Here is a 13,889-nt window from a genome sequence, read left to right on the forward strand (position 1 = left end):
TTGAAAAGGAAATATCCTTTGATGTAAAGGTACAAGGCTACATTATAAGATAAAGTACTGGCTCAGTGGAAAGGATCAAGTAGTTGGACTCTGGAAGATGGAGAGAAAAAGGGAACTTTGTTTTGAGGAGGAAATATCCTTTGCTGTAGAGGTACAAGGCTACATTATTGGATAAAGTAATGGCTCAGTGGAAAGGGCAAAGTAGTTGGACTATGGAAGATGGAGAGAAAAAGGAACTTTGTTTTGAGGAGGAAATATCCTTTGATGTAAAGGTACAAGGCTACATTATAGGATTAAGTGCTGACTCAGTGGAAAGGACAAAGTAGTTGGACTATGGAAGATGGAGAGAAAAAGGAACTTTGTTTTGATGAGGAAATATCCTTTGATGTAGAGGTACAAGGCTATATTATAGGATAAAGTACTGACTCAGTGGAAAGGACAAAGTAGTTGGACTATGGAAGATGGAGAGAAAAAGGAACTTTGTTTTGAGGAGGAAATATCCTTTGCTGTAGAGGTACAAGGCTACATTATTGGATAAAGTAATGCCTCAGTGGAAAGGGCAAAGTAGTTGGACTATGGAAGATGGAGAGAAAAAGGAACTTTGTTTTGAGGAGGAAATATCCTTTGCTGTAGAGGTAAAAGGCTACATTATAGGAAAAAGTACTGACTCAGTGGAAAGGACAAAGTAGTTGGACTATGGAAGATGGAGAGAAAAAGGAACTTTGTTTTGAGGAGGAAATATCCTTTGATGTAGAGGTACAAGGCTACATTATAGGATAAAGTACTGACTCAGTGGAGAGGACCAAGTAGTTGGACTATGCAAGATGGAGAGAAAAAGCAACTTTATTTTGAGGAGGAAATATAATTTGATGTAAAGGTACAAGGCTACATTATAGGATAAAGTACTGGCTTAGTGGAAAGGATCAAGTAGATGGACTCTGGAAGATGGAGAGAAAAAGGAACTTTGTTTTGAGGAGGAAATATCCTTTGCTGTAGAGGTAAAAGGCTACAATATAGGATAAAGTACTGACTCAGTGGAAAGGAAAAAGTAGTTGGACTATGGAAGATGGAGAGAAAAAGGAACTTTGTTTTGAGGAGGAAATATCCTTTGATGTAGAGGTACAAGGCTACATTATAGGATAAAGTACTGACTCAGTGGAAAGGACAAAGTAGTTGGACTATGGAAGATGGAGAGAAAAAGGAACTTTGTTTTGAGGAGGAAATATCCTTTGATGTAGAGGTACAAGGCTACATTATAGGATAAAGTACTGACTCAGTGGAAAGGACCAAGTAATTGGACTATGCAAGATGGAGAGAAAAAGGAATTTGTTTTGAGGAGGAAATATCCTTTGATGTAAAGGTACAAGGCTACATTATAGGATAAAGTACCGGCTCAGTGGAAAGGATCAAGTAACTGGACTCTGGAAGATGGAAAAAAAAGAAACTTTGTTTTGAGGAGGAAATATCCTTTGATGTAGAGGTACAAGGCTACATTATAGGATAAAGTACTGACTCAGTGGAAAGGATCAAGTAGTTGAACTCTGGAAGATGGAGAGAAAAGGGAACTTTGTTTTGAGGAGGAAATATCCTTTGCTGTAGAGGTACAAGGCTACATTATAGGATAAAGTACTGACTCAGTGGAAAGGACCAAGTAGTTGGACTATGGAAGATAGAGAAAAAAGGGAACTTTGTTTTGAGGAGGAAATATCCTTTGCTGTAGATGTACAAGGCAACATTAAAGGATAAAGTACTGACTCAGTGGAAAGGACAAAGTAGTTGGACTCTGGAAGATGGAGAGAAAAAGGAACTTTGTTTTGAGGAGGAAATATCCTTTGATGTAGAGGTACAAGGCTACATTATAGGATAAAGTACTTACTCAGTGGAAAGGACCAAGTAGTTGGACTCTGGAAGATGGAGAGAAAAAGGAACTTTGTTTTGAGGAGGAAATATCCTTTGATGTAGAGTTAAAAGGCTACATTATAGGATAAAGTACTGGATAAGTTACAAGGATCAAGTAGTTGGACTCTAGAAGATGGAGAGAAAAAGGAACTTTTTTTGAAAAGGAAATATCCTTTGATGTAGAGGTACAAGGCTACATTGTAGGATAAAGTACTGGATCAGTTACAAGGATCAAGTAGTTGGACTCTGGAAGATGGAGAGAAAAGGGAACTTTGTTTTGGGGAGGAAATATCCTTTGATGTAGAGCTAAAAGGCTACATTATATGATAAAGTACTGGATAAGTTACAAGGATCAAGTAGTTGGACTCTAGAAGATGGAGAGAAAAAGGAACTTTGTTGTGAAAAGGAAATATCCTTTGATGTAGAGGTACAAGGCTGAATTGTAGGATAAAGTACTGGATCAGTTACAAGGATCAAGTAGTTGGACTCTGGAAGATGGAGAGAAAAGGAAACTTTGTTTTGAGGAGGAAATATCCTTTGCTGTAGAGGTACAAGGCTACATAATAGAATAAATTACTGGATCAGATACAAGGATCAAGTAGTTGGACTCTGGAAGATGGAGAGAAAAAGGAACTTTGTTTTGAAAAGGAAATATCCTTTGATGTAGAGGTACAAGGCTACATTATAGGATAAAGTACTGACTCAGTGGAAAGGACCAAGAAGTTGGACTTTGGAAGATGGAGAGAAAAAGGAACTTTGTTTTGAAGAGGAAATATCCTTTGATGTAGAGGTAAAAGGCTACATTATAGGATAAAGTACTGGATCAGTTACAAGGATCAAGTAGTTGGACTCTAGAAAATGGAGAGAAAAAGGAACTTTGTTTTGAGGAGGAAATATCCTTTGATGTAGAGGTACAAGGCTACATTATAGGATAAAGTACTGACTCAGTGAAAAGGACCAAGTAGTAGGACTATGGAAGATGGAGAGAAAAAGGAACTTTGTTTTGAAGAGGAAATATCCTTTGATGTAGAGGTACAAGGCTACATTATAGAATAAAGAACTGGATCAGTTACAAGGATCAAGTAGTTGGACTCTAGAAGATGGAGAGAAAAAGGTACTTTGTTTTGGAAAGGAAATGTCCTTTGATGTAGAGGTACAAGGCTATATTATAGGGTAAAGTACTGACTCAGTGGAAAGGACCAAGTAGTTGGACTATGGAAGATGGAGAGAAAAAAGAACTTTGTTTTGAGGAGGAAATATCCTTTGATGTAGAGGTACAAGGCTGCATTATATGATAAAGTACTGGATCAGTTACAAGGATCAAGTAGGTGGACTCTAGAAGATGGAGAGAAAAAGGAACTTTGTTTTGAAAAGGAAATATCCTTTGATGTAGAGGTACAAGGCTATATTATAGGATAAAGTACTGGATCAGTTACAAGGATCGAGTAGTTGGACTCTAGAAGATGGAGAGAAAAGGGAACTTTGTTTTGAGGAGGAAATATCCTTTGCTGTAGAGGTACAAGGCTACATTATAGGATAAAGTACTGGCTCAGTTACAAGGATCAAGTAGTTGTACTATGGAAGATGGAGAGAAAAAGGAACTTTGCTTTGAGGAGGAAATATCCTTTGATGTAGAGGTACAAGGCTACATCATAGGATAAAGTACTGGATCAGTTACAAGGATCAAGTAGTTGGACTCTAGAAGATGGAGAGAAAAAGGAACTTTGTTTTGAGGAGGAAATATCCTTTGATGTAGAGGTACAAGGCTACATTATAGAATAAAGTACTGGATCAGTTACAAGGATCAAGTAGATGTACTCTGGAAGATGGAGAGAAAAAGGAACTTAGTTTTGAAAAGGAAATATCCTTTGATGTAGAGGTACAAGGCTACATTATAGGATAAAGTACTGGCTCAGTTACAAGGATCAAGTAGTTGGACTCTAGAATATGGAGAGAACAAGGAACTTTGTTTTGAAAAGGAAATATCCTTTGATGTAGAGGTACAAGGCTACATTATAGGATAAAGTACTGGATCAGTTACAAGGATCAAGTAGTTGGACCCTGGAAGATGGAGAGAAAAAGGAACTTTGTTTTGAAGAGGAAATATCCTTTGATGTAGAGGTAAAAGGCTACATTATAGAATAAAGTACTGGATCAGTTACAAGGATCAAGTAGTTGGACTCTAGAAGATGGAGAAAAAAAGGAACTTTGTTTTGAAAAGGAAATGTCCTTTGATGTAGAGGTACAAGGCTACATTATAGGGTAAAGTACTGACTCAGTGGAAAGGACCAAGTAGTTGGACTATGGAAGATGGAGAGAAAAAAGAACTTTGTTTTGAGGAGGAAATATCCTTTGATGTAGAGGTACAAGGCTGCATTATATGATAAAGTACTGGATCAGTTACAAGGATCAAGTAGTTGGACTCTAGAAGATGGAGAGAAAAAGGAACTTTGTTTTGAGGTGGAAATATCCTTTGCTGTAGAGGTACAAGGCTACATTATTGGATAAAGTAATGCCTCAGTGGAAAGGGCAAAGTAGTTGGACTATGGAAGATGGAGAGAAAAAGGAACTTTGTTTTGAGGAGGAAATATCCTTTGCTGTAGAGGTAAAAGGCTACATTATAGGAAAAAGTACTGACTCAGTGGAAAGGACAAAGTAGTTGGACTATGGAAGATGGAGAGAAAAAGGAACTTTGTTTTGAGGAGGAAATATCCTTTGATGTAGAGGTACAAGGCTACATTATAGGATAAAGTACTGACTCAGTTAGAGGACCAAGTAGTTGGACTATGCAAGATGGAGAGAAAAAGGAACTTTATTTTGAGGAGGAAATATAATTTGATGTAAAGGTACAAGGCTACTTTATAGGATAAAGTACTGGCTCAGTGGAAAGGATCAAGTAGATGGACTCTGGAAGATGGAGAGAAAAAGGAACTTTGTTTTGAGGAGGAAATATCCTTTGCTGTAGAGGTAAAAGGCTACAATATAGGATAAAGTACTGACTCAGTGGAAAGGAAAAAGTAGTTGGACTATGGAAGATGGAGAGAAAAAGGAACTTTGTTTTGAGGAGGAAATATCCTTTGATGTAGAGGTACAAGGCTACATTATAGGATAAAGTACTGACTCAGTGGAAAGGACAAAGTAGTTGGACTATGGAAGATGGAGAGAAAAAGGAACTTTGTTTTGAGGAGGAAATATCCTTTGATGTAGAGGTACAAGGCTACATTATAGGATAAAGTACTGACTCAGTGGAAAGGACCAAGTAATTGGACTATGCAAGATGGAGAGAAAAAGGAATTTGTTTTGAGGAGGAAATATCCTTTGATGTAAAGGTACAAGGCTACATTATAGGATAAAGTACTGGCTCAGTGGAAAGGATCAAGTAACTGGACTCTGGAAGATGGAGAAAAAAAGAAACTTTGTTTTGAGGAGGAAATATCCTTTGATGTAGAGGTACAAGGCTACATTATAGGATAAAGTACTGACTCAGTGGAAAGGATCAAGTAGTTGAACTCTGGAAGATGGAGAGAAAAGGGAACTTTGTTTTGAGGAGGAAATATCCTTTGCTGTAGAGGTACAAGGCTACATTATAGGATAAAGTACTGACTCAGTGGAAAGGACCAAGTAGTTGGACTATGGAAGATAGAGAAAAAAGGGAACTTTGTTTTGAGGAGGAAATATCCTTTGCTGTAGATGTACAAGGCAACATTAAAGGATAAAGTACTGACTCAGTGGAAAGGACAAAGTAGTTGGACTCTGGAAGATGGAGAGAAAAAGGAACTTTGTTTTGAGGAGGAAATATCCTTTGATGTAGAGGTACAAGGCTACATTATAGGATAAAGTACTGGATCAGTTACAAGGATCAAGTAGTTGGACTCTGGAAGATGGAGAGAAAAAGGAACTTTGTTTTGAGGAGGAAATATCCTTTGATGTAGAGTTAAAAGCTACATTATAGGATAAAGTACTGGATAAGTTACAAGGATCAAGTAGTTGGACTCTAGAAGATGGAGAGAAAAAGGAACTTTGTTTTGAAAAGGAAATATCCTTTGATGTAGAGGTACAAGGCTACATTGTAGGATAAAGTACTGGATCAGTTACAAGGATCAAGTAGTTGGACTCTGGAAGATGGAGAGAAAAGGGAACTTTGTTTTGAGGAGGAAATATCCTTTGATGTAGAGTAAAAGGCTACATTATATGATAAAGTACTGGATAAGTTACAAGGATCAAGTAGTTGGACTCTAGAAGATGGAGAGAAAAAGGAACTTAGTTTTGAAAAGGAAATATCCTTTGATGTAGAGGTACAAGGCTACATTATAGGATAAAGTACTGGCTCAGTTACAAGGATCAAGTAGTTGGACTCTAGAATATGGAGAGAACAAGGAACTTTGTTTTGAAAAGGAAATATCCTTTGATGTAGAGGTACAAGGCTACATTATAGGATAAAGTACTGGATCAGTTACAAGGATCAAGTAGTTGGACCCTGGAAGATGGAGAGAAAAAGGAACTTTGTTTTGAAGAGGAAATATCCTTTGATGTAGAGGTAAAAGGCTACATTATAGAATAAAGTACTGGATCAGTTACAAGGTCAAGTAGTTGGACTCTAGAAGATGGAGAGAAAAAGGAACTTTGTTTTGAAAAGGAAATGTCCTTTGATGTAGAGGTACAAGGCTACATTATAGGGTAAAGTACTGACTCAGTGGAAAGGACCAAGTAGTTGGACTATGGAAGATGGAGAGAAAAAAGAACTTTGTTTTGAGGAGGAAATATCCTTTGATGTAGAGGTACAAGGCTGCATTATATGATAAAGTACTGGATCAGTTACAAGGATCAAGTAGTTGGACTCTAGAAGATGGAGAGAAAAAGGAACTTTGTTTTGAAAAGGAAATATCCTTTGATGTAGAGGTACAAGGCTACATTATAGGATAAAGTACTGGATCAGTTACAAGGATCAAGTAGTTGGACTCTAGAAGATGGAGAGAAAAAGGAACTTTGTTTTGAGGAGGAAATATCCTTTGCTGTAGAGGTAAAAGGCTACATTATAGGAAAAAGTACTGACTCAGTGGAAAGGACAAAGTAGTTGGACTATGGAAGATGGAGAGAAAAAGGAACTTTGTTTTGAGGAGGAAATATCCTTTGATGTAGAGGTACAAGGCTACATTATAGGATAAAGTACTGACTCAGTGGAGAGGACCAAGTAGTTGGACTATGCAAGATGGAGAGAAAAAGCAACTTTATTTTGAGGAGGAAATATAATTTGATGTAAAGGTACAAGGCTACTTTATAGGATAAAGTACTGGCTCAGTGGAAAGGATCAAGTAGATGGACTCTGGAAGATGGAGAGAAAAAGGAACTTTGTTTTGAGGAGGAAATATCCTTTGCTGTAGAGGTAAAAGGCTACAATATAGGATAAAGTACTGACTCAGTGGAAAGGAAAAAGTAGTTGGACTATGGAAGATGGAGAGAAAAAGGAACTTTGTTTTGAGGAGGAAATATCCTTTGATGTAGAGGTACAAGGCTACATTATAGGATAAAGTACTGACTCAGTGGAAAGGACAAAGTAGTTGGACTATGGAAGATGGAGAGAAAAAGGAACTTTGTTTTGAGGAGGAAATATCCTTTGATGTAGAGGTACAAGGCTACATTATAGGATAAAGTACTGACTCAGTGGAAAGGACCAAGTAATTGGACTATGCAAGATGGAGAGAAAAAGGAATTTGTTTTGAGGAAATATCCTTTGATGTAAAGGTACAAGGCTACATTATAGGATAAAGTACTGGCTCAGTGGAAAGGATCAAGTAACTGGACTCTGGAAGATGGAGAAAAAAAGAAACTTTGTTTTGAGGAGGAAATATCCTTTGATGTAGAGGTACAAGGCTACATTATAGGATAAAGTACTGACTCAGTGGAAAGGATCAAGTAGTTGAACTCTGGAAGATGGAGAGAAAAGGGAACTTTGTTTTGAGGAGGAAATATCCTTTGCTGTAGAGGTACAAGGCTACATTATAGGATAAAGTACTGACTCAGTGGAAAGGACCAAGTAGTTGGACTATGGAAGATAGAGAAAAAAGGGAACTTTGTTTTGAGGAGGAAATATCCTTTGCTGTAGATGTACAAGGCAACATTAAAGGATAAAGTACTGACTCAGTGGAAAGGACAAAGTAGTTGGACTCTGGAAGATGGAGAGAAAAAGGAACTTTGTTTTGAGGAGGAAATATCCTTTGATGTAGAGGTACAAGGCTACATTATAGGATAAAGTACTGGATCAGTTACAAGGATCAAGTAGTTGGACCCTGGAAGATGGAGAGAAAAAGGAACTTTGTTTTGAGGAGGAAATATCCTTTGATGTAGAGTTAAAATGGCTACATTATAGGATAAAGTACTGGATAAGTTACAAGGATCAAGTAGTTGGACTCTAGAAGATGGAGAGAAAAAGGAACTTTGTTTTGAAAAGGAAATATCCTTTGATGTAGAGGTACAAGGCTACATTGTAGGATAAAGTACTGGATCAGTTACAAGGATCAAGTAGTTGGACTCTGGAAGATGGAGAGAAAAGGGAACTTTGTTTTGAGGAGGAAATATCCTTTGATGTAGAGTAAAAGGCTACATTATATGATAAAGTACTGGATAAGTTACAAGGATCAAGTAGTTGGACTCTAGAAATGGAGAGAAAAAGGAACTTAGTTTTGAAAAGGAAATATCCTTTGATGTAGAGGTACAAGGCTACATTATAGGATAAAGTACTGGCTCAGTTACAAGGATCAAGTAGTTGGACTCTAGAATATGGAGAGAAAAGGAACTTTGTTTTGAAGGAAATATCCTTTGATGTAGAGGTACAAGGCTACATTATAGGATAAAGTACTGGATCAGTTACAAGGATCAAGTAGTTGGACCCTGGAAGATGGAGAGAAAAAGGAACTTTGTTTTGAAGAGGAAATATCCTTTGATGTAGAGGTACAAGGCTACATTATAGGATAAAGTACTGGATCAGTTACAAGGTTCAAGTAGTTGGACTCTGGAAGATGGAGAGAAAAAGGAACTTTGTTTTGAAAAGGAAATATCCTTTGATGTAGAGGTACAAGGCTACATTATAGGGTAAAGTACTGACTCAGTGGAAAGGACCAAGTAGTTGGACTATGGAAGATGGAGAGAAAAAGGAACTTTGTTTTGAGGAAGAAATATCCTTTGATGTAGAGGTACAAGGCTACATTATAGGATAAAGTACTGGATCAGTTACAAGGATCAAGTAGTTGGACTCTGAAGATGGAGAGAAAAGGAACTTTGTTTTGAAGGAAATATCCTTTGATGTAGAGGTACAAGGCTACATTATAGGATAAAGTACTGGATCAGTTACAAGGATCAAGTAGTTGGACTCTAGAAGATGGAGAGAAAAGGGAACTTTGTTTTGAGGAGGAAATATCCTTTGCTGTAGAGGTACAAGGCTACATTATAGGATAAAGTACTGGCTCAGTTACAAGGATCAAGTAGTTGGACTCTGGAAGATGGAGAGAAAAAGGAACTTTGTTTTGAGGAGGAAATATCCTTTGATGTAGAGGTACAAGGCTGCATTATAGGATAAAGTACTGGATCAGTTACAAGGATCAAGTAGTTGGACTCTGAAGATGGAGAGAAAAAGGAACTTTGTTTTGAGGAGGAAATATCCTTTGATGTAGAGGTACAAGGCTACATTATAGGATAAAGTACTGGATCAGTTACAAGGATCAAGTAGTTGGACTCTAGGAAGATGGAGAGAAAAAGGAACTTTGTTTTGAGGAGGAAATATCCTTTGCTGTAGAGGTACAAGGCTACATTATAGGATAAAGTACTGGATCAGTTACAAGGATCAAGTAGTTGGACTCTGGAAGATGGAGAGAAAAAGGAACTTTGTTTTGAGGAGGAAATATCCTTTGATGTAGAGGTACAAGGCTACATTATAGGATAAAGTACTGGCTCAGTTACAAGGATCAAGTAGTTGGACTCTAGAAGATGGAGAGAAAAAGGAACTTTGTTTTGAGGAGGAAATATCCTTTGATGTAGAGGTACAAGGCTACATTATAGGATAAAGTACTGGATCAGTTACAAGGATCAAGTAGTTGGACTCTGGAAGATGGAGAGAAAAAGGAACTTTGTTTTGAGGAGGAAATATCCTTTGATGTAGAGGTACAAGGCTACATTATAGGATAAAGTACTGGCTCAGTTACAAGGATCAAGTAGTTGGACTCTAGAAGATGGAGAGAAAAAGGAACTTTGTTTTGAGGAGGAAATATCCTTTGATGTAGAGGTACAAGGCTACATTATAGGATAAAGTACTGGATCAGTTACAAGGATCAAGTAGTTGGACTCTGGAAGATGGAGAGAAAAAGGAACTTTGTTTTGAAGGAAATATCCTTTGATGTAGAGGTACAAGGCTACATTATAGGATAAAGTACTGACTCAGTGGAAAGGACAAGTAGTTGGACTATGGAAGATGGAGAGAAAAAGGAACTTTGTTTTGAGGAGGAAATATCCTTTGATGTAGAGGTACAAGGCTACATTATAGGATAAAGTACTGGTCAGTTTACAAGGATCAAGTAGTTGGACTTGGAAGATGGAGAGAAAAAGGAACTTTGTTTTGAGGAGGAAATATCCTTTGATGTAGAGGTACAAGGCTACATTATAGGATAAAGTACTGGATCAGTTACAAGGATCAAGTAGTTGGACTCTAGAAGATGGAGAGAAAAAGGAACTTTGTTTTGAAAAGGAAATATCCTTTGATGTAGAGGTACAAGGCTACATTATAGGATAAAGTACTGGATCAGTTACAAGGATCAAGTAGTTGGACTCTGGAAGATGGAGAGAAAAAGGAACTTTGTTTTGAGGAGGAAATATCCTTTGATGTAGAGGTACAAGGCTACATTATAGGAAATAAAGTACTGGATCAGTTACAAGGATCAAGTAGTTGGACTCTGGAAGATGGAAGAAAAAGGAACTTTGTTTTGAGGAGGAAATATCCTTTGATGTAGAGGTACAAGGCTACATTATAGGATAAAGTACTGGATCAGTTACAAGGATCAAGTAGTTGGACTCTGAGATGGAGAGAAAAAGGAACTTTGTTTTGAGGAGGAAATATCCTTTGATGTAGAGGTACAAGGCTACATTATAGGATAAAGTACTGGATCAGTTACAAGGATCAAGTAGTTGGACTCTGTTAGATGGAGAGAAAAAGGAACTTTGTTTTGAGGAGGAAATATCCTTTGATGTAGAGGTACAAGGCTACATTATAGGATAAAGTACTGGATCAGTTACAAGGATCAAGTAGTTGGACTCTGGAAGATGGAGAGAAAAAGGAACTTTGTTTTGAAGGAAATATCCTTTGATGTAGAGGTACAAGGCTACATTATAGGATAAAGTACTGGATCAGTTACAAGGATCAAGTAGTTGGACTCTGGAAGATGGAGAGAAAAAGGAACTTTGTTTTGAGGAGGAAATATCCTTTGATGTAGAGGTACAAGGCTACATTATAGGATAAAGTACTGGATCAGTTACAAGGATCAAGTAGTTGGACTCTGGAAGATGGAGAGAAAAAGGAACTTTGTTTTGAGGAGGAAATATCCTTTGATGTAGAGGTACAAGGCTACATTATAGGATAAAGTACTGGATCAGTTACAAGGATCAAGTAGTTGGACTCTGGAAGATGGAGAGAAAAAGGAACTTTGTTTTGAGGAGGAAATATCCTTTGATGTAGAGGTACAAGGCTACATTATAGGATAAAGTACTGGATCAGTTACAAGGATCAAGTAGTTGGACTCTGGAAGATGGAGAGAAAAAGGAACTTTGTTTTGAGGAGGAAATATCCTTTGATGTAGAGGTACAAGGCTACATTATAGGATAAAGTACTGGATCAGTTACAAGGATCAAGTAGTTGGACTCTGTTAAGATGGAGAAAAAAGGAACTTTGTTTTGAGGAGGAAATATCCTTTGATGTAGAGGTACAAGGCTACATTATAGGATAAAGTACTGGATCAGTTACAAGGATCAAGTAGTTGGACTCTGGAAGATGGAGAGAAAAAGGAACTTTGTTTTGAGGAGGAAATATCCTTTGATGTAGAGGTACAAGCCTACATTATAGGATAAAGTACTGTCTCAGTTGGAAGGATCAAGTAGTTGGACTTATGGAAGATGGAGAGAAAAAGGAACTTTGTTTTGAGGAGGAAATATCCTTTGATGTAGAGGTACAAGGCTACATTATAGGATAAAGTACTGGATCAGTTACAAGGATCAAGTAGTTGGACTCTAGAAGATGGAGAGAAAAAGGAACTTTGTTTTGAGGAGGAAATATCCTTTGATGTAGAGGTACAAGGCTACATTATAGGATAAAGTACTGGATCAGTTACAAGGATCAAGTAGTTGGACTCTAGAAGATGGAGAGAAAAAGGAACTTTGTTTTGAAGGAAATATCCTTTGATGTAGAGGTACAAGGCTACATTATAGGATAAAGTACTGGATCAGTTACAAGGATCAAGTAGTTGGACTCTGGAAGATGGAGAGAAAAAGGAACTTTGTTTTGAGGAGGAAATATCCTTTGATGTAGAGGTACAAGGCTACATTATAGGATAAAGTACTGGATCAGTTACAAGGATCAAGTAGTTGGACTCTGGAAGATGGAGAGAAAAAGGAACTTTGTTTTGAAAAGGAAATATCCTTTGATGTAGAGGTACAAGGCTACATTATAGGATAAAGTACTGGATCAGTTACAAGGATCAAGTAGTTGGACTCTGGAAGATGGAGAGAAAAAGGAACTTTGTTTTGAGGAGGAAATATCCTTTGATGTAGAGGTACAAGGCTACATTATAGGATAAAGTACTGGATCAGTTACAAGGATCAAGTAGTTGGACTCTGGAAGATGGAGAGAAAAAGGAACTTTGTTTTGAGGAGGAAATATCCTTTGATGTAGAGGTACAAGGCTACATTATAGGATAAAGTACTCTCAGTGGAAAGGATCCAAGTAGTTGGACTCTGGAAGATGGAGAGAAAAAGGAACTTTGTTTTGAGGAGGAAATATCCTTTGATGTAGAGGTACAAGGCTACATTATAGGATAAAGTACTGACTCAGTTGCAAGGATCAAGTAGTTGGACTCTGGAAGATGGAGAGAAAAAGGAACTTTGTTTTGAGGAGGAAATATCCTTTGATGTAGAGGTACAAGGCTACATTATAGGATAAAGTACTGACTCAGTTGCAAAGGATCAAGTAGTTGGACTATGGAAGATGGAGAGAAAAAGGAACTTTGTTTTGAGGAGGAAATATCCTTTGATGTAGAGGTACAAGGCTACATTATAGGATAAAGTACTGGCTCAGTTGCAAGGATCAAGTAGTTGGACTCTGGAAGATGGAGAGAAAAAGGAACTTTGTTTTGAGGAGGAAATATCCTTTGATGTAGAGGTACAAGGCTACATTATAGGATAAAGTACTGGCTCAGTTGCAAGGATCAAGTAGTTGGACTCTGGAAGATGGAGAGAAAAAGGAACTTTGCTTTGAGGAGGAAATATCCTTTGATGTAGAGGTACAAGGCTACATTATAGGATAAGTACTGGCTCAGTTACAAGGATCAAGTAGTTGGACTCTGGAAGATGGAGAGAAAAGGAACTTTGTTTTGAGGAGGAAATATCCTTTGATGTAGAGGTACAAGGCTACATTATAGGATAAAGTACTGTCTCAGTTGCAAGGATCAAGTAGTTGGACTCTGGAAGATGGAGAGAAAAGGAACTTTGTTTTGAGGAGGAAATATCCTTTGATGTAGAGGTACAAGGCTACATTATAGGATAAAGTACTGGTTCAGTTGCAAGGATCAAGTAGTTGGACTATGGAAGATGGAGAGAAAAGGGAACTTTGTTTTGAGGAGGAAATATCCTTTGATGTAGAGGTACAAGGCTACATTATAGGATAAAGTACTGTCTCAGTTGCAAGGATCAAGTAGTTGGACTATGGAAGATGGAGAGAAAAAGGAACTTTGTTTTGA

The sequence above is a fragment of the Palaemon carinicauda genome, chromosome 3, assembly GCF_036898095.1.
Source record: "Palaemon carinicauda isolate YSFRI2023 chromosome 3, ASM3689809v2, whole genome shotgun sequence".
Classification (NCBI taxonomy): Eukaryota; Metazoa; Arthropoda; class Malacostraca; order Decapoda; family Palaemonidae; genus Palaemon; species Palaemon carinicauda.